At 40.8% G+C, this 12,247-nt stretch overlaps 1 protein-coding gene across 14 annotated transcripts in view; it reads right to left on the bottom strand.

Moving 5' to 3' along the window:
• Cdc42bpa (CDC42 binding protein kinase alpha) overlaps window positions 1–12,247 on the bottom strand; it is a 201,522-nt gene that overhangs the window by 175,338 nt on the left and 13,937 nt on the right. The window lies entirely within an intron of this gene.

The raw sequence follows: 12,247 nt of genomic DNA, 5'->3' as shown, positions 1-12,247 counted from the left end.
AGACAGAAATCCAGACACTGACACAGAAAAGACAGAGATAGACAGACACACACCACATACCCACCACACACACACACACATCTCTACCTTGTGAGCCAATCTAATAGTACATGCCATTTCTGTTTCTCTAGCAACTCTTACCAATACAACCAAGAAGTAGAAATAAATGTCTAATCAAAACTTTAAAGAATGAAATAGGTCCCAAATATCAATAGATGCTCCAGAAGCATAAAGGACAGACAGATGGCTCAGCAGTCAAGAGCACTGGCTGCTCTTCCAGAGGACCCAGGTTTGATTCCTAATACCAATATGGCAGCTCACAACCATCTGGAACTGGAGTTCCAGGGTAATGCCCTCTTCTGGCCTCCACTACACCAGGCATGTGGGATACAGACAAATATTCAAGGAAAACATACCTACACTTAAAATAAAAATAACTTTTTTTAAAAAATTAGAGGCACTAGAGAAGTGGCTCAGTGGTTAAGAGTGCTGACTGTTCCCCCATGGGACCAAGGTTCAATCTTATCACCTACATGATGGTTCATAACTGTCTGTAGTTCCAGCTCCAGGGGATTCCACACCTTCTGGCCACTGAAGGCACCAGGCACACATGTGGGACATAGATATACATACAAGCAAAACATTATATACATCACGATAAACTTTTAAAATTTGTTTTTTAACTTAAAGCATATTGGTCCTGGCACAACCCCTAAAATCTAGATCCACAAAGAAATGAGTTAATGCTGGTTATCTAAGGAGAGAAATGGAATTAGTATCCCCCAGAAAGAGAGGCCTAAGACACTTTCTTCAGTTAATGGAATAACATAAATTCTGATCCTCAACACCTAGAACAGGGCCAGCAGTGCCATAAAAGATGAACAGATGTGGTTTTGTAGGCATGGTGATACACCTTCATAATTCTGTCCTTCAGAAGACTAAGGTATGGAAATCATGAGTTCAAGGCCAGCCCAAGATCTATAAGAACACCCTATATCAAAAATAAAGCAAGCCGGGCGTGGTGGCGCACGCCTTTAATTCCAGCACTCAGGAGGCAGAGGCAGGCGGATTTCTGAGTTCGAGGCCAGCCTGGACTACAAAGTGAGTTCCAGGACAGCCAGGACTACACAGAGAAACCCTGTCTCAAAAAAACAAAAATAAAAAATAAAAAAATAAAAAATAAAGCAAATCTGATAATCCAATAAAAGATCCTTAGAGTTCTAAGACTTATAAGCATCCTAGGGCTAAGGAAATGCCTAAGCCAAGCCTAGAACTCAATGACAAGTGCCCACTTAGGATGTGTAGGGTCCTGGATTCCACTCTCAGAACCACCAAAAATAAGTAGTGGAAAGGAAGGAAAATTGAAGTGAAAACTTATGAGTTCTTTGGAAAGTCGGTTGGATGGTGTTTTGCTGGGGCAAACATGTGAAGGGAAGTTTCGTTAAAATAGACACAGGTGTGAAAGGCTAAGGCAGACTCCAGAAGGAATGTTTCGCTGAAGCAGACACAGGTGAAAGGGTGTTCTGCTAAAGCAAGCACGTGAAAAGACACGTGATGAAGGATTCTTCACTATCGACACACATGCATTGGTCCTCCTTACATTGCTTAGTTGAGCTCTATTTGTTGGGACTCCATAAAGAGAAACACACCAAAAAAACTAGTGGTGTGTTGTGGTTTCTTACCACTTCCACAGACTCGGGCTGATTGGTAAAGTGATGTCAGCTGAGACAGACGCACATGGTGAGGCAAGACCCGTGAAGGATACATTATGTTTGAGGGAAATTTAAAAATGACTTAATGGACAGTGGTGGGAGCTTGATTGGCTTGGCTGAGCTTAGCTAGTTGTGTAATGATTGTTGGGCTCCCATCTTCGATGATCTTTTCACTGAAAGAGACAAAGCCAAGAACTTCTCCTGGCATTCCAGTTGGCCCTGGTCCCTCCTGCTGATTCATGTTTGCTATCCCACTTATAACAGGAAGGGCAGGGCCACCTCTATGTAAACACCTGAAGAGGGAGGAGTGCACACAAAAGCATCTCCTGCTGAGGACCTAATTGAGGACTGCCAGAAAGACCAAGGATTACTGATGCAGACAATGCTAGCCAATCAGGAACTGCTGTTTATAAGAGATGCTTTCTTGGAATGAATGGGGCTTAGGTGGAGGGTATTAAAGGAGCTTGCAGCAGTGCTCACATGAGCTTGCTGTGGCATTTCTCACCTGCTCCCAGAGTCTGTGTCCTTGACTCTGCACCACCTCACCTCCAACCCTCAAGGGCAGGTAGGGTCCTGAGACAAGTAGTCCAGGGCACAGGCAGCATCACTCTACCAAACTGATATATCCATGAAATGTTTACAAGGGGTTTGAGCTGTCACTGCTGACCTGTGAACTGAACTGCTGATGTCCTGAAAAACTCAGGATTTGATCCAAAGAACCCTAAACAAGTCCACGTCCCCTGTCCTTTCTTTCCAACTGCCTCTGGTAGGTGGTGGGTTAGAAGGGAGGTCAATGCATTTAAGAACCATCATTAAAAATAGACTTTGAAGCAGAGCAGTGGTGGTGAACACCTTTAATTCCAGCATTTGGGAGGCAGAGGCAGGTGGATTTCTGAGTTCTAGGCCAGCCTGGTCTACAGAGCGAGTTCCAGTACAGTCAGGGCTATACAGAGAAACCCTGTCTCGAAAAACCAAAAATAATTATAATTATATATATATATATATATATATATATATAAAATTTTGAAAAACAAAGTTACAAAAAACTAATTCTTATAAATTCATGGAATCTTGTTTACCACTAGTTTGCTTGCTACTTTAAGGCCTGATACTCTGCAAGTCATATGTCATCCATGACAGTCACTTTCCTCTTGTCTAACACTCAGTCAGGAGTAAGTATAAAACTCATTTTCCATCATTTGAAACAACGTCATAAAAGTGCTTGAGAGTGCCTGGGAAGGTGGCCTCTTCCCTGAAGAGTGAAAACAAGGACTAGTCCCTTTCCCAAAGTCCCTCGCTTTCTACTTAAGATGCTGCTTTAATGATGTACTGTTTTATGAGCTAGCTGTCTTGTGCCAAATAGCAGGACAATCAAGAGATTTCGGAGACCTAAATCCAACCCTGGCATTGCTGAGGCAGGAACTGACACGGGACTGCCCTGAGGACTTCTTGGTTAGTAAGGAATGCCCAGTGTTTGAAGCCACTGTCAGTTGAACCCTTTGGACTTACAGCACATCCAGCTACAAATACTAAAAACAAACTCAAAATGTGTCTCACCTGTGACAGATAAGCTATGGAAGCTCTGGAAACTTTATTATTAGTCATAAATTTGTGTCCATGTTTCTAAACAAACTATACATTTTTCTAATTTCTTCTTACTTAGGACTCATAATTTTCAAATTCAGTCCTTACTTAACAAACTCAGTATTTTATATTCATCTCTCTCTTACAGAGTTTTTTAAAATTCAAAAGCATAAGCAAAACCCCAACTCCACCTTTCCTAAAGGACTATAAATCAACATAAGTAATTCTTTTTTTTTGTTGTTTTTTTAACTTATTATTTTATTTTATTAGATATTTTCTTTATTTACATTTCAAATGCTATCCCGAAAGTTCCCTATACCCTCCCCCCGCCCCTGCTCCCCTACCCACCCACTCCCACTTCTTGGCCCTGGCATTCCCCTGTGCTGGGTCATATAAAGTTTGCAAGACCAAGGGGCCTCTCTTCCCAATGATGACCAAACAGGCCATCTTCTGCTACATATGCAGCTAGAGACACGAGCTCTGGGGGTACTGGTTAGTTCATTTTGTTGTTCCACCAACAGGGTTGCAGCCCCCTTCAGCTCCTTGGGTACTTTCTCTAGCTCCTCCACTGGGGGCCCTGTGTTCCATCCAATAGCTGACTGTGAGCATCCACTTCGGTGTTTGCATCGATATTCATAAGGGAAATTGGTCTGAAGTTCTCTTTCTTTGTTGGATCTTTGTGTGGTTTAGGTATCAGAGTAATTGTGGCTTCATAGAATGAATTGGGTAGAGTACCTTCTNTTTCTATTTTGTGGAATANTTTGAGGAGAGTTGGAATTAGGTCTTCTTTGGAAGTCTGATAGAACTCTGCACTAAACCCATCTGGTCCTGGGCTTTTTTTGGTTTGGAGACTACTGATGACTGCTTCTATTTCTTTAGTGGAAATGGGACTGTTAAGATCGTTAATCTGATCCTGATTTAATTTTGGTACCTGGTATCTGTCTAGGAATTTGTCCATTTCATCCAGGTTTTCCAGTTTTGTTGAGTATAGCCTTTTGTAGTAGGATCTGATGATGTTTAACACAAGTAATTCTTAAACTAGACAACTTAATAATGGTAGTTACAGTGACCAGGACCTAAAAGAATGCCCACTGAACAAAAAATCAGAGGTCATTCTGCAAGGGAAAAAGTTCATAGAGACTCTGTGAGGAGAGAATTCTACTTCTATTACTGAAAACACGTAAATCCCAAGTTTTTGGAAGAGCTTAGCCACTAAGACACACTTTAAGGGGTAGGAATGCTGCTGTGTGATAGGAAGGAGAGGAAGGAGAGCAAACAGGGGAGAGGAGACACAGAAATGAAAGAGGTGGGTGGAATCTACTTTATAAAAACCTTAGAGATTGGCTTTACAGCAATCCTGTTGTCTGTACCTCCTAAAGCAGCCAACCAGAGTCAACACCATGAGGTAGGAAGGTAGATAGATGCCAAGTGGGGTTAGGAGCAAGGGCGAAGTCTCCAGTGGCCATATTGCAATGTAATTCTTTCATTCTATTCTTTATAAGAGCTGGGATCCAGGAGTAGACACTCTGCCAATGTTATCCCAATTAGTTTCTGTTTCTCCCAATTGTAAGAAACAGTAGGAGTTACAAGCAGGAGTCTCGGGAGATGCACAGGAAACTTCAATTGACCTTACACGTACAACATGAATGTGCAAGTTTCAACTGACTAACACCTAGAAAGAGAAAATGCCAAACAAGGGGGGGAAGGAAAACTGCATCTGGAAAATATGTTGAATTAATTCAAAAGATAGTGACAATATATACAAAAATAAACACAGAAAATATAAATGATAAAATGTATATCTACATAAATTTGTACTTCCAATAAATGTAAACAGCTTGCATGCACCAGTTAAGATTAGTAAAACTAACTTTTGAGATAAGAGCTATACCCAAGCTGTGTGGGCTGAGCCCAGGGCATTTCTTTCTAACTATCCCTAGGCCTAGGCCTGGAATCTTCTAGCCTCTGTACAATCTAATCTTCTGCAAGACCAGACATTGAAGGCTTCAGCTTCCAGTCTCCACCTGCCAACCTAGGTCTAGAATGTTTTCAACATGAAATTTAACTGTTGAATACCCTTACCCTTTCCAGTTCTTTCTGAACTCTAGTTAGCTGGTTGAACTCAGCTGTTCTGGCTCAATTTCCTCTCCAAACTAACTGATTCAATCTGGCTTCTCTAGGATTCTCACTGAATTGTTCTGCTTGGCCTCAAACTAATAACTCCGGTAATCTGTTCTGATCTTCTGGCTCCTTCTTATTCTCTAGCTTCAAAGGCCTCTGCTGACCTGCACTGAACTCATGAACAAACTCATTTCCACTGCACTGCACTAAACTAATAACCTCCCAACTAATAGAACAGCTTCAGGGCACTGCCTCTTAACTCCCTGCACTGCTCTTAACTAGCTTTCTTTCCAGTGCTGTTCTGGTGAGAGTTGGGCATATCCTATCTCTGACTCATTCTGGCAAATCTTTCTCTGACTCATCGTTTTGTCTGCCCCTCAATTAAATGTCCCTTTCAGACATGGCTGCTTCCTTCTACAAACTAATCTTAGCTTCAGTGTTAGGGATTATAAAGGTATGTACTAAGGGGCATGTCTGTATTTCAGCCAGGGCAGCCATATTGCTGGATTAAGATTCCTCTACAAAAATATAAGTATTTCATACTCAGGAACAAAAATCTAGTTATATGTTGTTTCTAAAAGCTATTTATACTCTCTAAGACAATATGTATACATGTGTGTGTGTGTGTGTGTGTGTGTGTGTGTGTGTGTGTGTATATATATATATATATATATATGAGAAAGGGTTTTTTTAAAGATAAACCAAGTGAATAATAACCAAATAAAGATATATTTACATTTAAATAAAGATAAAAGAGGAAGCTTAAGGCAAAAAGCCCTACTGTACATGATGATTACTAAATAAAAAGTTTCATGCACCAGGAAAAATAATAATTCTACTCTTCATGAATCTAATTAATCTTGCCTCATAATGTATGATGAACAAAAATTTACAAGAGTTACACGGAAAACTGGCAAATCTTCTATAAAGGTATAATTTTAATATAAATTATTCAGTAATTGACAGGTAAAGCAATCAAAATTTTGAGAAACCTGAGCAACAAGCTGGATCTAGAAGACATGATATTTTGAAAACCATAAGGAATGTGCAAATATTACATAAATGGTAGTGTGGTACAAGGTAGAAGATTTTAAATTAATGGCTTTTAAACAGTATAAATAAAAACACTCATAGCCAAAAGAGAAAATAGAAATAGAAAACACTTAAAATGGAACAAAAGTTAACAAAAAACAAAAAGCCAACATGTGAGAGGTAACAGATGGCATTTAGAAAGCCAGTCGGGGCTGGAGAGATGATGTCACAGTGTTACTAGAAACCACGCACAAGCCCACAATCCATGCTCCCACTGACTTGAAAGGCAAGGAAGCTACTCTTGTAGTGGGTTGCTGCTGACATACAGCTAAGAAAGAGGTACACAGAATGCTTCTGTGGAAATTCCTATGTCATGCCAACCCACCCATCCCTAAAAAGTGCCAGCTTTAAAAGGAAGCCATCAAAGAGAACTAAAATAAAAACTAAGATAGGGATGCTGGGGTGTAACTCTCCACACCTGATGGCTTCTAGTTGGGGTGCAGGTGGAGAAGGACTCAGTTTTCCTTAGGGCATTGGCCACTGGGAGTTTGACCATACTCCAGTGAGTATATAGACAGCACAAGATAGTCTTGGTTTTTGCTTTTGCTGGAGGAAGTCAGAGGGGAACAAACATGGAAGGATTGAGAAGTGAGTGTCATCAGGGTGCATGATGTGAAATTCTCAAATAAAATATTGAGAATTTCCCCAACTTGTCAAATAACCAAGAAGTAATAGAAAACTAGAATAACCTTATATCAAATAAAGAGTCTGAATCTAATTTACAGTATTCCCCCCCCCCAAAAAAAAAAAAAATTAAGGATGAGACAGGTTTAGCACTGAATTCTTTCAAACTTCCCAGTATTTGCTTTTTTCAGACAGGGTCTCACTATGTAGCCCTGGCTGTCCTGGAACTCACTATGTGGACTAGGCTGGCCTTGAACTCAGAGATCAGTTTACCACTGCCTTCCAAGTTCTGGGACTAAATATGTGTACCACTAAGCCTGGCTTCGCAGTACTTTTGAGAAACGATAGCAACATTACTTAGATAAATGTGTCCTATTTTATTTCTTTGGTTTTCCAAAGTCAATGACAAAAGTGAGACAATTCTGTTGAAATATGTATTTAATTCTTTATTCAAATAAATATGTTATTACCATATATAGCCAAGGTCTCGAGTGGTATCAGTTTCCAGGGAGACAGATGCTAGACAGCCACTTAAAAAGTAGGAAAATAAAACAGAGCTTCACCATGTGACAGCAGCTCCTTTTGTTTTACCTTGCCTAGGGAGTTAACATTCCCAAGCACTCCCTTCGGTTTCACAACCACATCTCTTCAGAAGAGGTGTGAAGAGAGGTGTAGTTTTCAGAACCAGCTGTGAGCAGCCCAGAGCATCCAGGCTTGTCCACCTTGCTGCTGAGACCTGTGGCGGGTTCCTGACCTGCACTGAGCCACAAGTTTTCCTCCAAGGAATTGTAAGATACCACTTATAAACCAGATTCAAGATGAATGAAAAGTATTCTTTATTTTACAAAGTGGGAGATGGGTAATTGTCAAATGGAAGTAGAAAAAGAAAAGTCAATTGACTTCAGAGAGTTCTCAAGCAGAGGGGTTTTTTAAAGGAGCATTTAAGGAAATGGAAGATTATAAAGTGATACCCTTAAAACTGTGTACCCACATATACCGAGAAGTCTTCACCATCATGGGTAGAAATACTTCACTGTGAAGATACTACACTAGATTATTTCCTGACCTGTAGTAGACTTTCTAAGATGAAATTGTCAGTTCTTATCTTAACTGAATTTTTAACTGACTCAGATACAAATGAATGGCAATATCTTAGACTCCATACAAGGATTTTGTTTCCCAGAAAGAACATCTGCAGTATATGAGACATATTATTTTGCAGGGAAGAGAACAATTTTCTTGGCCTGACCCTCTTTTTCTCACTCTAAGGAAAAGCTTCCCATAAAGGAGACCAAGCACAACTCAGGTAGGTACCATCTATCTAAGGCTGTGCCTGTGACTTGTTAGCAGTCCAGGCCTGTTAAAAACACAGCCTAGATACTCAGTCACACTTGCTGCTTCTCTCAACTTCCAGACCTCCATCTCTGCCAATACCATGGTCTGGATGAGGCTGGAGAACACTGAGTGTAGATGAAAATGGAGACCATACCAAACTATGGAAGGAAAGTCAGCCTCATGTTCTCTCAAACCTTTTAAATGCTGCAATGTTTCTAAGTAATTTTAATCATTCGAATTCTTTCCTGCTGGTTTATCTGTTTTACCCAGAATCAGATGGAGATGAGTAGATTCTATGCCCTAACCTTCAGCCTTCCTTTTGGAAGCCCAAGAGAAACACCAAAGTCCCTCAGATCACAGTTCAAATACATCATCAGGCTGAATTCCCATGGCTATCAGCCAGTCAAAGAACCCTAACCTAGACCCAACCTCTATGATTCCAAGAAAAGGCCCTTCTCTTGGTCCTGACAACCCAGAAGAAACACGACCCTCAGAAGTAGTCTGAGGGCTCCTGAAGGCAGCCCAAAGCCTCCAGGCTTGCCAAGCTCTTACTTGAGACCTATGGTGTTTCTGGCCTGCAATGAGGACCAGAGCAAGAGTAGGTGAATCCTGGAGGGTCTGAGCACCTGGCAATGATTAAGATTCCATGTGTCTGAGAGAATACACACACACCATTCAGGCTAAAATGTTTGCAAGTTACTCTGCTGAGACAACTGAAGACAAAGCCTGAAGCAAAGCAGAGGAGGAGGAGCAGTGTGAGCGATGGCAGACTCCACTCCCTAACTCACCACTACCCTAAGAACTCTCGAGAGCAAAACCCTGGGAGTGCACACTTCTTTTTAAAAGGGTATGAGGGGGGTGGAGCAGTTCCATTCCAGCACCCACCTCTGTAACTCTAGTTCCGGAGGATCCAACACGCTCTTCTAGCCTCCACAGAAAATTCACAGGGCACACATAAATGCAGGTAAAACGACCATATGTGTAAAATTAAATCGGGGGAAAGATGGGACAGAGTACCTGGCAACTAGAATCCTCAGGAAAATGAGTTCTGAGTAAGGGGAGGAACTCAAGGCAGGATCCACTTGCTTTTCTATACAACCCAGGACCACCTGCCTAGGGGTGGTGCCACCCACAGTAGAGCAGGGCCTTCCCACAGCCATCATTAATCAAGAAATACTCCACAGACCTGCCTACAGGCAAATCTGATGCAAGCATTTCCCCTCCTCCTAGATGACTCTAACTGTATCAAATTCCCACACACACACACAAATACATGCATACAACCTTTATTTATTAAATTTACTTTAAACAGACCTCCTAAACACACCATCTAGTTATCACTAACAACTGATATGTTGGAATTTGTGCTGCAGATATGAGATGATCCTAGTATGACATTAAAAAAGACATGTCATATAACCCAAGGTTCACATTGCTACCAAAGAAGCAGTACAGCAAGTATTACAAGCATTCAGAGTAAGGATAAGTCAACAACAACAAAAAATTGGTAAGGCTGTGAAAGGTAACATTTCAATGACTATATGCAATTTTCAAATTCAAATTTAATCATAGATATTTTTAATACATTCCACTCTCTCTTCCACATAGTAACATTGGCCCTGAATCTCTAAATTAAAAGTATATTATCATAGCAAGCATCTTTTACGAGTGATCAGGAAAAGACAAAAAGTAATTCCAAACTTTCCTGGAGCACTAATAATTTCTAGTAAAAATGTTTCAATAAGTAGTAAACCACAAAACCAAGTGCAGTGAAACTGCTTGTGATCTAACAGAACCCAGATTCTCTTTCTAATTAAGATTCTAATTTGTGTATGTGCTGCATATGCATGTGCATGTATGTACATATGTGCCTATGCAAGTCTGTGTGTAGGCATGGAAAGGTCAGAGATCTACATTAGATGTTTTCCTAAGCCACTCTCCACCTTTAGGGATTTGGTTTTATGGGGACTTTTTTTCATGTTTTTCTTTTATTTCTGAGATTATATTATAATTACATCATTCCTCCCTTGCTTTTCCTTCCTCCAAACCCTGCCACAGTTTTCTGATACAGTACTTCTCACTGACACTGGAACTCATCAGTTAGGCTAGCATAACTAGCCAGCAAACGCTAGAGGTCCTCCTGTGTTCTGTTATCTTCTGTTGCTATGATAAAACAATGACAGAAAACGATGTAAGGAAGAAAGGATTCATTTTACCTTACAGCTTATAGTCCTGATCACAGTCCATTACTGCAGGAAGCTAAAACAGGAACTGAAGCAGAGGCCACAGAGGGATGCTGCTTACTGGCTAGCTTTCCAGACTCAAAATGGCTAGTGTTCTTCTATCTCCCAGGACCACCTGGGAGGCAGCACTGCCACGGTGGGTTAGGCCACCCCCATATCAATCACTAATCAAGAAAATGCCCCACAGACTTGCCTGCAGCACAGTCTGCTAGAGGCACTGTTTTCAACTGAGGTTCCCTCTTCCAAAATAAACCCAACTGCGACAGGCTGACAAAAAACAAAACAAAACAAAAAAACAAAAAAATAAAAACACCCTAACCAGCACAGCCTGTCCCCACCCCACCTCACCCCACCTTCTTATTCCTGAGTTCTAGAGTGTGCAAATATACACATGCCTGGCTCTTAAATGGCTACTGGGTATCCAGACTCAAGTCCTCTTATTTGCATAGCAAGCATTTTAATGAATAAACCATCTCACCATATTCTAAATTTGTTAAAACATCTTACTCTTCCTTCACACAGCTCAGACACCTCAACAATCCCATCACCACCAGCATCATGACTGCTTCCCTCACGAAGACAGATTTAACTCTGGCTTCTGAGATCACTGCAGAAGCCTTTTTCTCTCTGGAAAGGAATTTCTCTCTCCTTCCCCACTAACTTGGGAGCATTCTGCTCCTGTGCCATCCACAGCCTTTGGGAATGTGATAAAGAAGTTCACATTGCCCTAGATTCACAGAGCCTGGATATTTGCTGAGTCACTAAACCAAAAGGCTCAAGACATCAAGGTTCTTGATAAGTCAGTAAAAAGTAAAACTTTTCTTACTTTTAAACCAATTTCCACTGGATTTTCCATTACTTATAACCCAAAACCCCATTTACCTCATTTGTGTGATTCCTCTGTCTGTACTGTTCTGTTCCAGTTCAGTTGCTGATGTTCAAGGCCATAAAATGAACATTACATATGTGCCTTGTGTAACTTTAGAAGTAGCTATGTAAATGTTTAAAAACATATATAAAGGATCTAACCTACATAGCTTTTCCCAGAATAAACTACTCTCCTAAATTAGATAAAAGATACCTACATTGCCATCCATAAGATTTAAGGCAAGTATCAGGCCCTAACATACTCCCCTCCCTATATTACCCTGCCAATGTAATTATAGCATAATTTTAGTCAGGTCATTACTCAATGCCACCATTATTATAACCATGTAAATTAGTTACTTTTTCTTTCCTACCCAATTTTCTCTTAATAGCCCTTTTTCAAGCTGCTTCATTTTCTAACCCACTTTAAACTCTTTCCCAGATGTCCCACGTTTGAGGCCTGCACTGTTCTATGCTTGGTGTCGCTCAGCTACCAGAGCCTGACTGACTGAGGATGAGCAGCCTGTCTTAAAGAGAGAGCAGGAACTCTAGCCTTCCCATCCCAGAACAGCTTTAACTAGCCTCTGTGTCTCAGCTGGGCCCACATGTTAACTTGCAGAGCATTCTGAAAACACCAACTTCTTTTTTTTTTTTTTTTTTTTTTTTTTT

This window comes from Mus pahari, chromosome 5 (genome assembly GCF_900095145.1).
Source record: "Mus pahari chromosome 5, PAHARI_EIJ_v1.1, whole genome shotgun sequence".
NCBI lineage: Eukaryota > Metazoa > Chordata > Mammalia > Rodentia > Muridae > Mus > Mus pahari.
The sequence above is the reverse complement of the archived record's forward strand: the minus strand, read 5'-3'. Positions and strand labels throughout refer to the sequence as shown.